The sequence below is a fragment of the Danio rerio genome, chromosome 4 (genome assembly GCF_052040795.2).
Source record: "Danio rerio strain M-AB ecotype USA chromosome 4, GRCz13ab, whole genome shotgun sequence".
In the NCBI taxonomy this organism is placed as follows: Eukaryota; Metazoa; Chordata; class Actinopteri; order Cypriniformes; family Danionidae; genus Danio; species Danio rerio.
The window spans coordinates 23,028,262-23,043,749 of NC_141024.2; the positions used below are offsets into that span (position 1 = coordinate 23,028,262).

General features: G+C 37.8%; 1 protein-coding gene across 13 annotated transcripts in view; it reads right to left on the bottom strand.

Annotated features, from left to right (window-relative positions):
- Positions 1-15,488, bottom strand: part of kmt2e (lysine (K)-specific methyltransferase 2E) — a 57,860-nt gene that overhangs the window by 39,942 nt on the left and 2,430 nt on the right. For 6 of the 13 annotated variants that reach the window (XR_015483137.1, XR_015483138.1, XM_087248242.1 and 3 more), the window contains exon 1: positions 8,003-8,275. The exons of 3 other annotated variants lie outside the window; for them this stretch is intronic. The gene's annotated coding sequence lies outside the window, so the exon portion shown is untranslated. Of the gene's footprint in view, positions 1-2,612; positions 2,700-8,002; positions 8,276-15,488 lie in introns of those variants that run through there. 4 more of the 13 variants (XM_087248243.1, XM_087248241.1, XM_087248238.1 and 1 more) reach the window with 1 other exon arrangement.

Below are 15,488 nucleotides of genomic sequence, written 5' to 3' on the forward strand. Positions count from 1 at the left end.
TAACAAACGTTAATGAGGTTAATGGCTTCTGTGCTAAAAGTCTGCCAAGCGGCTGACCACAGTGCATCTCCATCATGGTCAGAGAGTAGCCACTTGACATTCTTAAATTAGATAAGGATGACTGACGATAAACAAAATCAATGATGCACATCCCCCATCTATCAGGGATTCATATAGATTGCTCAAAAACTAGACGACAAGTGGCAATGCTTGCAAAACTCACTGTAACTATATGATTTCGAATTTGTTTAGAATGTTGATATGTGGTTGCTAGGGGATCTTGAACAAGGCTGATCAACGCTGAGTGTCTACAGCCATGTTTCCATTATATCCCAAAAATGTATTGAGTGGCTGTGCTCTTTAAGCCTGCTTTACAACGCATGGCGCATGCCTTGCGCGTTGATGTGCATTTATACTTATGTGGTACTTTTGTGTTGCTCTGAAATAACACTTAAGAAATGCTAGCTGGCAGTAGGTGTTTTTATGTTCCTCTGTGTCGAGTTTCTTTGCTGGTGTTTTGTTTATTCTGAATGCTACCTTAATTTAGAAGAGGCTCAAACTCGCTTATTTTAAGGCAGGAATTGGGGGACATGCAACAACTTTAATCATAAGGTAAACACAAAACAACGGTTTCCATCTAGAGCTCCTTCATGGGACTTCACACTTGTAAATACACGCTGCATCAAGCTCGCGCAGCTCTCATCTCCGCCCACACTCATCAGCAATTCCAAGCCGACCAATCACAGAGCTTGTGCCACACGTTGTTGCGATGTGTTGTTACATTATTTTGAGAGGTGCGCGTCAATGTCACCAATGGCAAGGGCTATGCTGTGCCAGAGCATACGCGTGCGCTTGACGCAGGAGTATAAATCAGCCTTAAAAAGCGAGTGGGCCCGTGCTTTTAAATGCCACCTAGCTTTAATGCTTCGAAAACTGACAGCCTTGTCCAAATCGAACATAACTTATTTAGTTATTAGTAATTCCAAACAGAATCTGCGGACATTTTTTGATATTTCTGCTAGAATATTGTAAAAAAATCTTTGAATTTATGCAGAATAATTTTGGAAGTAACGTAACTACAAGCTTATCATATGAAACAAAAATAATACCTTTTTAACTTTTATTTAATGTTTACAAACAAATGTCAATTGGATTAGATCTCTCGCGTAATAACTCTTAAAAAAATTTAAATATTACTTTACAAACTGTATTGTAAACAAATCAAAATGAACATTCATGATAGTCAATAATATTACTGAAATTAATTTAAAAGCTGAATAAATATAAATTTGCACATATTAACACAAGTTAAACATTAAACCCAAGTTAACTATTGGAATTGCAATGTAAAATGAAGCTATAATTAGACAGGGTATATGAAGGAATCCTAAAGATAATTTCAATATCTTTTTAAAGACCTTCTCAGAATATTTTAAGTCCTTATCGCCGCTTCAAGTTCTAATCAGTATCAAACCTTTAAGTTAATAACCAGTTGATAAACTGTTGTAGTTAAATTAATCAATGGAGCACAACTGTGCAACAAAACTCAGATGAAATCGGAAGTAACAAAGCTTGAAAGAATAAATTACGTGGTTGTTTTCAGTGACAGACTTTAGCCACAGTCTTTCTCCAACCAGAAGTACGCAAACTTACATTTTCCCATTCGCCATCTGTTCCTTCTATGGTTTTGCTACATGTGGAGAGTATCACATCACCTTCCAACGTTTGTCTCAAATTTGGTGACATCACCCAGATGAATTAGCTTGGGCGGATACACCCTGACCCAAACCAATCGTGTGGATCGAGCACGCCATTGTTAATATTAGGAGGAAGGTAAATATATTTATGCTGTTTAGTCAAACAATTTGGACAATGCTTGAACAAAATTTAAGACCTAGCAAAAACACAATTAAGACTTTTTAGTACCCTTTAAGGGCCTTATGGTTCTCATAATTGATTTATCAACTTTTAATACTTTATAAGACCTCGCGGAAACCCTGTAATATATTATCAAAAAATGCAGGATGGACATAGTCAAATGTCCATTGTTTATTGATAGCAGAGACCAACCTACCTTCAATCAACAAACTTCATTAAGACACTAATATTTACAGTTTTTTTCCAATAACACTCATAGCAGATTTGCAAATCAGTCTGTCGCAATGGTGCCATGGGCAAAATGGACAGTGTGGGCCACTCAGACACCATGATGGCATAGCTACATTATCGATTTCACGCTTGGTTCACACCATTACATCACAAACACCACACAATAACATTCACACATTTATAAACACTGCACCCTTATCTGTCTGCAGTATAGGGCAGCTGTCATGTAGGTAGAGCCCGTAGAGAGAGCTCGGTTACAGACAGCAAACAAAAACAGGTTACCTGAGCCCGCAGCTTCTCCCTGCACATCCCTCACGTGACCTTATGGCACTAACAGGGCTCCCGGTGGACCTAGCTACCAGCATACACACTTATCCACACCTCAGTTTGATCAAATATAGGATGTAGACAAAAGAAATTATGCTACTTATAAATTGTACGCATCTTATTGGTAAAAGCACAGCATCCAGGATGAAGCGTGTATGTGCACATAGATGCATCACCTGAGACTGCGATTGGCCGCCAGCTGCCTTTCTTTCCCTTTCTAACCTCCTTGTCTCTTGAGGAGGGCACTTCACTTCTCCATCCCTCTGTCAACACAGAAAACAAACAGATACTGCCCATGGCCTCTCACACACATAGAGCTCAGTCACCCATGCGCAGTGGGGCAAGGATGCGAGTATGACATGCCAACCTCACAAAGAATGAGAACGGATGGCGAATGCAGCTGCTGCTGAGCTGTTTATACTGAGGAAAAGAGAACGTTTCGATGTTTTAGATAGCTCAAGTGGAAAATATAAAGGGTTTCTTGCATCATAGTGCTTCCTGTGGTGCAATGACCTTAAAAGGAAAAGGCTGAATTTGTAAAACATCAGATCCCCGAGTGTTCGCTTCTGAACTCAAGTTCATCCACAGTGTTTCTGTTCCAAGTGTGGTGTATTTTTCATACAAAGAAAGGTTTGTGCAGCAGAGCAGATAAGCGTGCTTCTGCTGCTTTCCGCGTGGATCAGTGCTCTCTAGCGTCACTGTCGAAGTTGTGAGCTGTGTGTTGATGTGCGTAGGCTGATGTTTCATCCTTTTCGTACAGCTGCACACAGCCTCACTGTGATGTCACACCACTACATGCCAACGATTGGACCTCCATCTACAGGAAACGCCTGTCAAAAAGCCACAGCCTGCACTGTACACGGTCTGCTCATCTCATTATCCGCATGCAAGCTTTTCCATAAAAAAAGCTGTCCCTGACACAAAATACTAACCAAAAATGCAGCATTGGTGAGGCAGATTCTGCATTCAGGGATGATAGCAATCCATTCATGTTTTGTGGCCATATTGAAGCTTGTGTTGTCATGAGGAGAAAGGGTTTGAAGCATGTGTTTGGCAAGTGTCTCAGACCAACATCTCGGCCGTGGCTGCCAAAGCGTGCACCACAGAGGCTAGTCTAACATTGTGGCTTAAAAAAAAGTGCTTCACAAAATGTGGAAAGATTGCAAATTTAAAAGACTATTGGACCAATGCCTTGGTTGTTATTACAGAAAGCCTTTCCAAACACGAACACCATGCCAAAAGTCACTCTGTGGTTGTTTTTATTAATGAAAACACATATTGTTATGCTAATGTAATGCTTGCTACATCGAGTTGGCATTGAGTGGTACCCACCATAACAGACATATGGGAGAACTTTGCAAAACTTTCCCAAATAATACATCAGCTGTGCCGGCAGTAGATGTGAGGTGAAAGTAGAGCTCAGGAGAGGAGGTCTTTGTCAATGTCAAAACAATCGAGTCACAGCTGTTATCTCACAGCTTGACCCTGTAAGCTACTCCACCTGGCCCCAAAAACTACGACAACATATGCATCAGGCTGATGGGAAGAAACCAGACACATTAGGAGCGATAAACTGCATAAACATCAGCAACCAAATACACTGATGGCTTGACCGGCTAAATAACACAAGCCCCAAATGATACCATCAACTCACGCATGAGCAGCCACTCGCCTGTCCAAGACCAAGATTACCTTTTGCTGCATCATCGTCTATTCATTACACTTTAGGGCCCATGTTTACCCCATCAAACTGCTCTGATGAATAACCACATTCTTCTGAACCTGTAAACTCCCCGCTGACCAGAAGGAGGGAGTGCTAATCATGAGAGAAATATGACACAGCCGTGTGGGTTGCGCTCTTTTCAATACTGCAGTACACTCAACGGCATCCTTGAGTGTACTCATAGTGCACAGTGAGGTTGTTAAACCAAAACGGTTATCGCTGAGTAGTTTTCAGATGCAGTTGGTTGTGTGTGAGCTTGTGAAACATCTCGTTTCCTGTTAATTCTGTAAGGTAAGGCAATGCACTTGTGTTGGTTTCTGGTGCTGCACAAACCTTCCTTTCATAGTCATGAATTTTCCAGTGAGGTAAACAACTCTCCAAAGAAAGTATTTGAAGTGGGTGGTAATCTTATTTCCCAATATGAGTGATCCTAATTCAGATACCAACAAAGAAGTCACAGTGTGGATATTTTTTAACAAAGACAGAAACAACAATGGGATAAATACAAGACAACGACAAACCAATTAACTGCTTCACATGTGCAGTACAGCTAATAAACAGTAGCAACTAAATATACATAAAAAAAGAATGTAACATTTAAAACCCCAATTATTTCTACAAATTCAATATACATTATTATTATTAAAGATCTGCAATGTTTGTGTTTATGGCAATACGTGCTACAACAGGCAACCAAGTAACTTAATTTGAGAGCATATGCTGTCTTAGAGAGGAAGCTTTCTGTGCACACTGCATGTTTGCGGAAACACGGCATTGAGTTTTACTCAGGACATATTACTTATTTGTTTCTCGTTCTTGTGTGTTGGTTTATTGCTCTATGGTGCCAATAACTTTAGGCACACGTGCGAAAATTACATATGAAAAGACAGCACAGTCGTAATTGGTTAGTAATCATTATACATTATAAAAACATTAGTAAATTAACAGTTTTCCGTGTTATGTGATTCATGTATTTATTCTTCCCTGTTTATTTATGCTTTTGAATTGCATTATGGGATTTTGATCTTCATTTGAAAACTTTTTAAAAACCTTTCAGGGTAAAATTTGACTTTTATTAACATTTCAATAGTTTAAAGATATATTGTCTGGGTTGGTGTTGTATATTACGGTACAATAACCGTGTAATAACCTACCAGTACATTTTCTGTTATTATACAGACTTATATCTCTCTATGGCATGTCTTACGCATTATATTATTTTAAACTGCTAAAGTGTTGCTTTGCTAAACTGTAGAGCTGAATTTTCAACACAAAGTCAACAGAGAAGTTCCATAATGCAATTCACAACTGTAAATAAATGGAAAAGACAGATATAATCACAAAATACGGAAACAGTTATTTCTTACAGTGTATATATATATATATACACATTTATAGAAATATTTTGCTTATGTGGAAACATTAAACCTGTTTTCCACTGAAATTCTGGCTTTTCTTTTAATGCAGGGGTCGCCACAGTGGGATAAACCTCTATAAAATCTTTAGATTTACCTAGCTGAAAGAACATCCAAAGGAATCAACAGAATAAAACAACTTCCCCACATGGGTAGAAGTATTACAGTCTAACAATAAATAAATGTTTATCTAGGCATCTATGAAACACAACGGATAATAAATCGTCTATTGTTTCTTTCACAGAGTGCCGCACGTTTATTGTTTTATTTGAACGGTGTATGCCACTTTGACAATGCCAGTCTCAAGTATAGGCCATTAATACACACTTTATCTTGCAGTAAAGACAATTATCTTCTAATCCCTAATGAAACACCAACTTGAAGGGGAAAGCGATTGTGTAACATAAAAAAAGATTAGTACTTGCTGTTTACTATAGGCTACTCTGCTTCATGAATGAGCTGAGATTTGGATGTCCTGGATGTATTTGAGATGATTTAACCAGATTTACAACTAATGGTTCCAGCACACTCATATGGTTTCGTTTAAGTGCTAAAACGTTCAGTGAACGCAATGGACGCAGTCTGTAATCATATTTGGTGACACACAGCACTGTATTTTTCTGGTGTGTGTGCGTGTTGTGCACTTGCCCGTGTGTGAGTGTGTTGGCGCTGCAGTGTGTGTGAGTTGATCTAGGGGTGTGGAGGCTTTCATTGCCACAACATCAACTCATCCGCCATTTTCACTAAGCACCTGAGAGGAAATACTGCGCTCGAAGACTCGCTGAAATTTGGCAGAAAACGGCCAAGATAACAAGAAACCCACCTTTTCGCACATGCTTAAGTATCTATTTGTCAAATGCGCTGTTTCTGTGCTGGGGCAAAGTGTGTGCGTCGTTTCTGCGTAGCTAACGTTAGTGATTCTGACTGACGACGACTAGCCAACAACCTCGAAAACACACGGTTATCTGCGCGGGAAAGTGCGTTTTAACGGCTTCTTGTGTCGTTTAAGTACCAGAATGGTAGGTTAGAATGTTTATAAAGCCAGAATATCCGCGTTGGGACGAGTAAAAAAGTCGAGTAACGACATCCTCAGGACAGCTAGTCAGTGAAGCTAACTGCTTAGCTTGCTATGCTAATGCGCATCGATATGAACACTCGAGCGTTTAATTTCCTTATACAGACTTATAAATCAATTATACACAAATCAACATCAACCCAAGCCTTTCTAATCATAAGAACGCGTCGAGTGGCGGTTTATTTACTATAATTGACATTAGTGCGCAGTCGCTGGTAAAGCAGCGCGGTTCTGGTCCACTTTGAGAAGCTAAAGCAGATCTGACTACATGAACCGAGCCCGAACCCCTCCCCCACGGCTGCAGCACTCATTATCAACACACAACCACACAAAACACAGCAGACAGACACTAAATAAGCGCTAACTTTGGGTCCTCTTGGATAAATCAGCACATTATTGTGCTAAACAGTACTGTACGGAGTCGTGGTATGAGCAACGATTACCGCAAGTCCAAAACAATAGAGTAAAACAACATAGCGTGTTTTGAGAGTAATAATACTTCTAATGTCTGTCAAAAAAGGTTTAAAGTGTGTATCTGCGTGCTGGTTATGGGTTGATAGTGGACCTAGTGAATGGTTAGTTGGGGTTGAGAGGTGTAAACAAAAGCCCTGTTGTTGCAGGCTCTGTCAAAGCACAACGTGCAATTTTAAACATTTCACACCTCTCATTCTTTAAAATGCACGTAAAACACGTGTAAATATCGTAAAGCTGCACATCACCAACAAGATTGAAGATAAGTGGCGGGAGTAGCATTTCGCGGTCGTAACCACGACTTCTTCCAAATTAAAATAACCCAAGCAGCTTTTTTGTTGCACATCCCAGCATGTTAAGAGATTATTCAAGTCTTGGTCTGTTTCTTTCTTGATTGGCTAACTTGCTAGCATTTCTCCAGTGACTGCTGGTGTAGCTAGCAGCTTTACAACAACGCAAGAGCAACGACACCGAGTTTCCGCTACTGTTGTGTGCAGCTTTTCTGCTTGTTTACGTGACAGAATAGCGTAATAATTTCAGATCTGTCCTTTTGTGAAGCATTAAAGGTGGGTGTGAGCTAGCTAGCCACCTTAGCTGCTAAATTAAGTCATACACACACACATACACACAGCTCGGATTGTCCCCTTTACAGGCAACCAGGTTGGATTTAGTCCTTCAACGGAGGACTTACAAATGCGTAATAACATTGTAATTACGTCCAATTTGATCATAAACTAATAACCCAGCTCATTAAAGCTTCACTTTCAGCATCTACACAAGGATGGGAGCCTGTACACCAAGTCACTTAGCCACTGTCATTAAACAACCCTCTGTTATAAACAAACACATAACGTTAGCTGTAGGATTTCGGCAGGTACTTACCGTTTATGTCCACTGTAATAACTGTGAATAAAGACACGGGGGACTCGGGTGAGACCCCGCCGCCTGATCTACCACACAACCAAAACAATACTTCGCTCTCCACTGCGGATGTGTAACAAAGCTTAACAAATCGCGCTGTTTAGCAGTCGTATTTCGCCTCGTGGAGCTCTAATCCAAACGTAAAGTCTGCGTTTGTTAAAACCCGAAAATTTTGTCCATATCTATGCCGACAGTTAGAAACTGGATCCCTTCAATCCTGTCTCTTTTCCCTGTGCAAAAATGGCGGCCCTGGCAGAAGTGCCGTGACTCCGCCTCCCCCCCCGCGCGCCCCCGCCCGGCTCTCTGTCACTGCGCGCTCCGCCTCTACATTTCGCGGGGTTTCCGGAGCAGAAGCTCAAGGGCTGGAGAGAGGGTTCATCCACGGCGAGCGCATTCTTCTCATCATCACACACTCCAAACATAGGAGTCCGCCGTAGAGAAGCGGTCAGCCTCCTGCGAAATTAATGCCTAAAGAAGGCAACAAAATAATGGATGTGTAGTTGGCCGACCGCCATAAAACTTATGAAGAAGAAAATAGTGCACTAATTATACAGTGATTAGGATTGTAGCGAGTCGCTAATTAAGAGATATCTTAAACCTAAGTGGACTTGCAAACTAAATTAGTTTTTTTTTCAATCAACCCATTTGTAAGCTAGTATTCGTTTTCATAGCTTTGGTAGTGGTTGATAAAAATTATAGTCAATGGCAAAACAACACGCATATCAACTCTCCTTCGGCGTATTTCTTGCTTTAACTAGAGCCACCATAGTGGAATGAACCGCTAATACAGGCAAAACAAAATTAACACCTGTGGCACCAGACCATACATTGTAGAGGCAAAATAATAGTATGTGCAAGAAACATTTACAACATTATTACCTTTATCCACAGCTTTATCACACTGATGTCTGAAGCATGAGCAAACTCATAACACATGACTGTTAATTTAGCTATGTACTTTTGAAATAAACAGCACAACATAAAAGTCTATACTCTTTGTTGTTGATAGACAGAATGTGCTAGAGTAAAACATCTCCACTCTCTTGGATGTTTTGCATCATAAGACCTCATTGAATGATATATAGGTATTAATTTTTTCCATTTAAATTTTTTTTTTGATAGACATTGAGTTGCATCTTATGAATTACCATTGACAATGGTTTCAAATAAAATATCTAATGTTTTACTGACGAAGCACATGAGTCAAAAAGTTACATGGCCTTAAGATAAGTAAATTAGTAGTAGTTTCTTGAGTGAACTACTATCTTTAATAAAACCAGCAAATGTAAAACTAGCTGCCACAATATCAGAGTTACAATGTCCCAATATGCTTACTTGTGCATAACAAACTCACTCGTTTTCATTAACTCACTAGTGAACTATATTAGTCTAGTAATGCAGGTAATATGAGTATTGGGCACTTTCCAATTACTGCCGAAGTATGAAAAGTTTGTTTCCTTATGTAGATGAGAAGGACAAAACAACTTTACGAATTTCAGAAACTTGTTTATCTACTTGTTAATCTGCGTCACGCATCAGTTTCCGGGTCTGAAAGCTTGATCAGATACAAAAGCAAACAAATGATGCTAATATACACCCACTGTGTGTTGCAATACACACAAAAAAAATCATGATAATATTTATTACCAAAATGTTGGTTGGCTTGACTTCTTTCAAAGTTAATTGGCGTCGAAATGCCAATTGCCAATGTCTGGAAGTGTGAACAGAGACTTGCACTACAAGTTTTGAAAGCTTAGCTTGTATATTATGAACAAACAGAACTCATAAGTGGCTGCTGAGTATTAATGTATTTTCATATACTATATTAGTGTATAAAGTATTGTTAACTAAAACGACTATGTTAAGAAGCAGACCGATTATGCAGTGCTTAGTATACATGCATAGAGTATAACTAATCACCAGAGCCAGACCAAATCTGTGGACTGTTTCTATTTCTGCACAGAAGTTTTGTTTAAAAAAAAAAAATTTACAGAAGTAAATAAACAGAATGGCTGATGGGCTAAAAATCTGTAGAAATCTCCAGATTTCTGAGCACAAAGATTCCTTGTGGGCCTACACATAATTAAATTTAAGTGTTTGTGTTTGCCGAATTGTTGATTGATCAAGTGTGGAACAATTCAGAGGATACTTTGGTTTATAAATATAGCTAATTTCACCCTCCAGTTTAAAATCCAACTAAAATTAATGAAACGGTACTGTGAGATACATGATTTGAGATGTCATTCAAGCATTAAATCAGACGAGCAACTCAAAATTTGCTCAAATCACTAAAACCAAAGCATAAGAAATAGTTTTTGTTATTAATGTAATGAAGTAGTTAGTTTTTGCCATTAAAAAGTGTTGAGTTAATAAAACATTGTGCGATCATAATTTTAATCATGCCATTACCTTTTTTATTCTTTTTTTTTTTTATTAAATATCTAGGTGTTTCCGGACATACAAACCAGTCAATTCTTGAATTTGTATCTTAATAGGTAAGTAGTAAAGTAGTGTTGTTTATAGTTTCCCAATGTGGAAGTCTAATCATCCTTTCCGTAGCTATGCTTTTTTTTTTTAAATCACTTCCCCATTTATGTATTCAAACGTCAAAACATTTATAACATAATAATAAGAGCTAGAAGATTTAGGTGAAAACAAAGAGAAAGACAGCCTACGCAAGTCTTTGCCTACTATGGTTGAATACGAACACCTACTTGTGAGGCCCAAAACAGTAAATGGCTGCAAATCTGTTATGTAACCTTTATACAAGTGCAGTTTTTTTCTCTCAAGGTAATCGGAGTGAGATGACCACAAGTATACACACAAACATCTGCAGGGTAATGAAAAGGTAATATTTCTGTTGGCTGTAGACAGACCCTCTCTTTTTATGTTTAGATTTATTTCTCCCATTTAGTTAAATCACTTCAAAACTGTAGACTCATAAGTGCATGATGAAAAATGATGCATGTACTTGAACATATCAAACAAAATTAAGAGCTTCAATTGTGGTCATGGGTAATTATTAAACTAATGGCATTGTTTTGCGGGTCTCCGAATGTTGCTCTTCAACCAGAGAAGGCATCATCCGAGCAACTCACCCTACATACAAACACCCTCCCCCATACTGAAGTGGATCTAGATCTAAACCGCATCCTCCTGCGCATGCGCAGTGTGTGCTATGAAACCAACCACTAGCAGTTGAAGAGCTATGCAACGCAGAGTGAAGAAACACGACAAGACAAAGCAGAAAACAGCGATTTGACGCGCCGAGCATCGAATTTGTACAGTTGAAAGGAAAACGAAGCTAAAGAGATAGTTAAATGCTGTCGTCTCGTACAGGATTGCCTACGCCAGTGAAAACATCTCCAGGTTTTAACTTTCGGGACTGTGAGATTGTAGATGGATATTAAACGGGCTACACTCAACCGGGTTTGGAGATAGGGTGTTATTTTCAGTGTCGATATCGTTCATTTTGTTACGCTTTCAAAATGGCGATTTTCTCCGCTCGCCCCCTCCCTGGCCTTCCTGAGTAGAACGAATGACATTGCCCTTGACCAATAATACGCTCATTGTCCTGTTTTCTCGACGCTTATTGGCTGGTGATGACATCATCTGAATTCCACAAGTGGGCGGGCTCTGAGCTGCGAGGGGAGAGCGGCGCACCCGGAGATCCGAGCGTGATCGTGGACGACAGTAGGGCGCCATTAACTCAAAATGTCATTAACCATTTAATTCGCTTAAATCTCTGTGGACCCATCTATCGCGGCGTTTAAGAAGAGCACTTCAACGGAGTATATTAGTATTATATTATACCATCAATATTCGCGTCAGAAAAGATGTAAGAAGATGGCGTCTACAAGCGCACTGCACAAAGCTCACACTGGGCGGGGTCACGATCCTTTCCAGAAAATACCATTGCCGAAAAATGGATTGACCTCCTTGAGAGTACGTCATCAGCCCAGTGTTTTAAAATCCACGCGGACTACTGAAAACTTTAACAGGCTTTTGTCTCCTTCAGCAACGGAATATCTAAATGTGTAGTTTGGGCAGTCCGTGTTTCGTTTCAGAGAGCCCGTTATAAACTATTCAGCGATTTTTCCCCTCTTGTGCGTCATGACGTAATTGCGTAGTCCCTGACAGCATGATTTGACAAATTACAAATCTGCGCTACTCGTCAAAAGTTTGGAAAAAGTGAGATGTTTGCTCTGCTTGCCAAGGGTGTATTTATTAGACCATAACAGAGTATGCTGTTTCATTTTAAAATAACGGTCGTGTTTAAAGTGCAGTAATATTATGTGATGTAAAGATTTCAGCACCATCACTGCAGTTTTCAGTGTAACATGATTTGTTGCTCATGAAACATTTGTGATTTTTGTCAGTATCAGAAACTATTTAGCTAAATGTTTTTGTGGAAAAAAAATGTTTTTTTACATTTGAAAAAAGTTATAAATATTTTAATAAAGGGCCTAAAAGTCTATTAAAATCTATATTTATTTGACATTAAGGATGTTTTTTAAAAGTTACAAAATTCCCAAAAGCACAATATATCAAAATTTACAAATATATGACATGTATTGGTCAATGTTTTAAACACCAACAATAATATGTAAAACCATTAATAATGATTAAGCATACATACAAATTGGGATAAATTCTTAAGGATCATTTGACACTGAATACTGCACTGATGTGAAAACTATTTGCTTTGAATCACTACAAAAGACATTTTAAAATATATTTCCTTAAAAATTTAAATATAATATATTGCTATTTTCATACATAGTTTTAAAATCTTTCCAAAAAATAAAACCTGTTACGAATTTATTTTAACAAATTAAAAGAAAAACGTGTGTGTGTGTGTGTGTGTGTATATATATATATATATATATATATATATATATATATATATATATATATATATATATATATATATATATATATATATATATATATATATGTATGTGTGTATCATTCCCCACAGCAATTACAAAAAGGTTACTTTGTTTCCAGATGAGACATTATATAGGTTTTGATTTGGTTACCGAAAACCTTCCAGAATGTTACAGGGAGATTATTTATTTATATATTGTATTAAGAATGTGAATGTTGCTCAGAGAAATAGGCTAACCAACAGAACATTCTAGTGAAGGGATATAGTTAACATTACTCAAAATTTAAAAATATCTTCATTTACTCATTTTCTAGTTTCAAACCTTTTCTTTTGTCTGTACACATAATAAGATATAGAAGACGATGTTTAGTTTTTGAGCTATCTAAAATATCATCTTTTGTGTTCAACAGTGGAAAAAACAAGGAAATGGTGCTATTGTTTCATTTCAATTATACTTTCAAAATGTGTTAGTTGCGGTATTGTGATCTCACAATTATTTCAACTACAATAAAAATGTTGATTAGCAAAATCAGTTTTCGTGTAAAAATGATAAATAAAAAAGCTACACACTTTCATTTATTGCTGTATTTGAGAATTGGGATTAATTTGCTGACTACGACGATAGATTAACACATTACACTAACGTTACACACATTAAATTGGACTCGTAGCGCATTTAAAACCCGCCGTCCTGTGCGTTTTTGGGCAGTTTAAGCACTGATCGAGACTGAAGTCAGATTATGGTCTGTTACGTCACAATAAGAGCCGCAACAAAAGGCTCGAGCGGAGGCGCGCATTTCCTGTTTAGGTTCTGCTGAGAAAACCATTCGTGTGCTGAAAACATCCCGACTGAGGCTGCATGTCGAGGTTATGCGATGCTATTATATCTGCAGAGGCGATATGTTTCTTGCATTCGTTAAGCTGTGTGTTTGGAAACGCCTCTCGTGTTTTTCATCGATTGTGTTTTTCCAGAGCCGCCATGTTGTCGATCCCGCGCCTCTGCGCTGCTCCGGGGATCATGATTAGTAAATGGCGTATTGGAGCATTTTCTGGAGCACGCACTGCTATTTGAGCTGTTGTTGTTTATTGGATTCCCAAGAAGGTTAACCACAACTTTGTCTGTCTATTGAGTTTACGGCAAACTTTGTAGGCTACTACTAACATTATTTTAGCCTGCTACTGCTTTTGTCCATTACAACATCTACAGTCTAGTGCCTAAACTTTTTCTTATAAAGGGTCAAAAACAAAACTTGATTGGGGCTAGTGGACCAGAGGTGAATATACAGTAGTTGCCGTGGGTAATACCTAATATTTTTAATAATATTTAAAATAACTAGAAAACATTGCTTTATAGTAACTAATAAGCAATTTTACATTTAACAATGAACTTTACAGCATTACAGAAAAAACAAAAACAATCTCATTTATAACAATGTTGTTACACTTGTGTTTGCCTTCTGCTTAGTCATCTACCCTTTGAGTGACATCATGTACATTTTTAAAAATCAGATTCATTTACAAAATGAAACATGCTTTTTTTCATAGCTCAGCAATACAACAGAAACAAAATAAGGATAGGTGACGCATCAAATTATAAATTACCATCTTTGTTAAAGGCATTCGCCCCAATTCTTTCCATCATTCTCATTTTTTTTTTCTCAAATGGGATGGTGAGCTAAATCAAAGGTTACAATGGGCCAACCTTACTTAAAATAGTTGTTGAAAAACTATAATGACAAATAGTTTGGTGAATAGGTAATGTGACTGTTGCATTGGCACTAGGGTCCCAAAAGTTGATGTATGGAGGATGTATAGTCTGAAATTAAATATTTCTGAAAATTTTGGAAAATATGTATGTATCTGGTTGCTTTTTGAGCCAATAAAACATTTTATATGTAATTGCAACTTGTGTGTTCAGAGTTTCTTCACTTGCATAAAATCAAAACTATATCAATAGTAAACAGTGTTGGGAGTAATGCATTGCAAGTAATCCGAGTTACGCAATAATATTACTTTTCTAAGTAACAAGTACAGTAACGCATAACTTTAAAAATAAGTAATAATGTTTGAGTTACTGTTTAGTTTAATTCGCTTTAAAAACGAATTGCTGAATTAAAATGAAAGTAGTCATATTGAATCATGCAGTCAATGACAGAATGCAATCAATAATTTTAAGGCTTTGAAGAAAAGGAAGTGGGGATTATAGTTTCAAAGGACAGAGATTTCACAAAAGACAGTACAAAAGAAGCAAACACATTGCTGTAAACTTTCAATAATCTATATATGTCATGTAGAGCTCTGGAGCCAGGAAGTTCTGAGATAACACTATCTAGTTCGTTTTTTAATAGGTAAATGTATGTAGGTTATACAACACAACGTTATTTTGTAATGCTCCTCTATTAAAAAAAAAACAAGATGTAAAAGAGATCAAGCCTCAGCCAGGTAATAAGTTACTTAAAAAAAATGTTACGTTACTTTTTTGGGGAGTAACTCAATATTGTAATGCATTACTTTTAAAAGTAACTTTTTGTAACTCCAACACTAATAATAAATTGA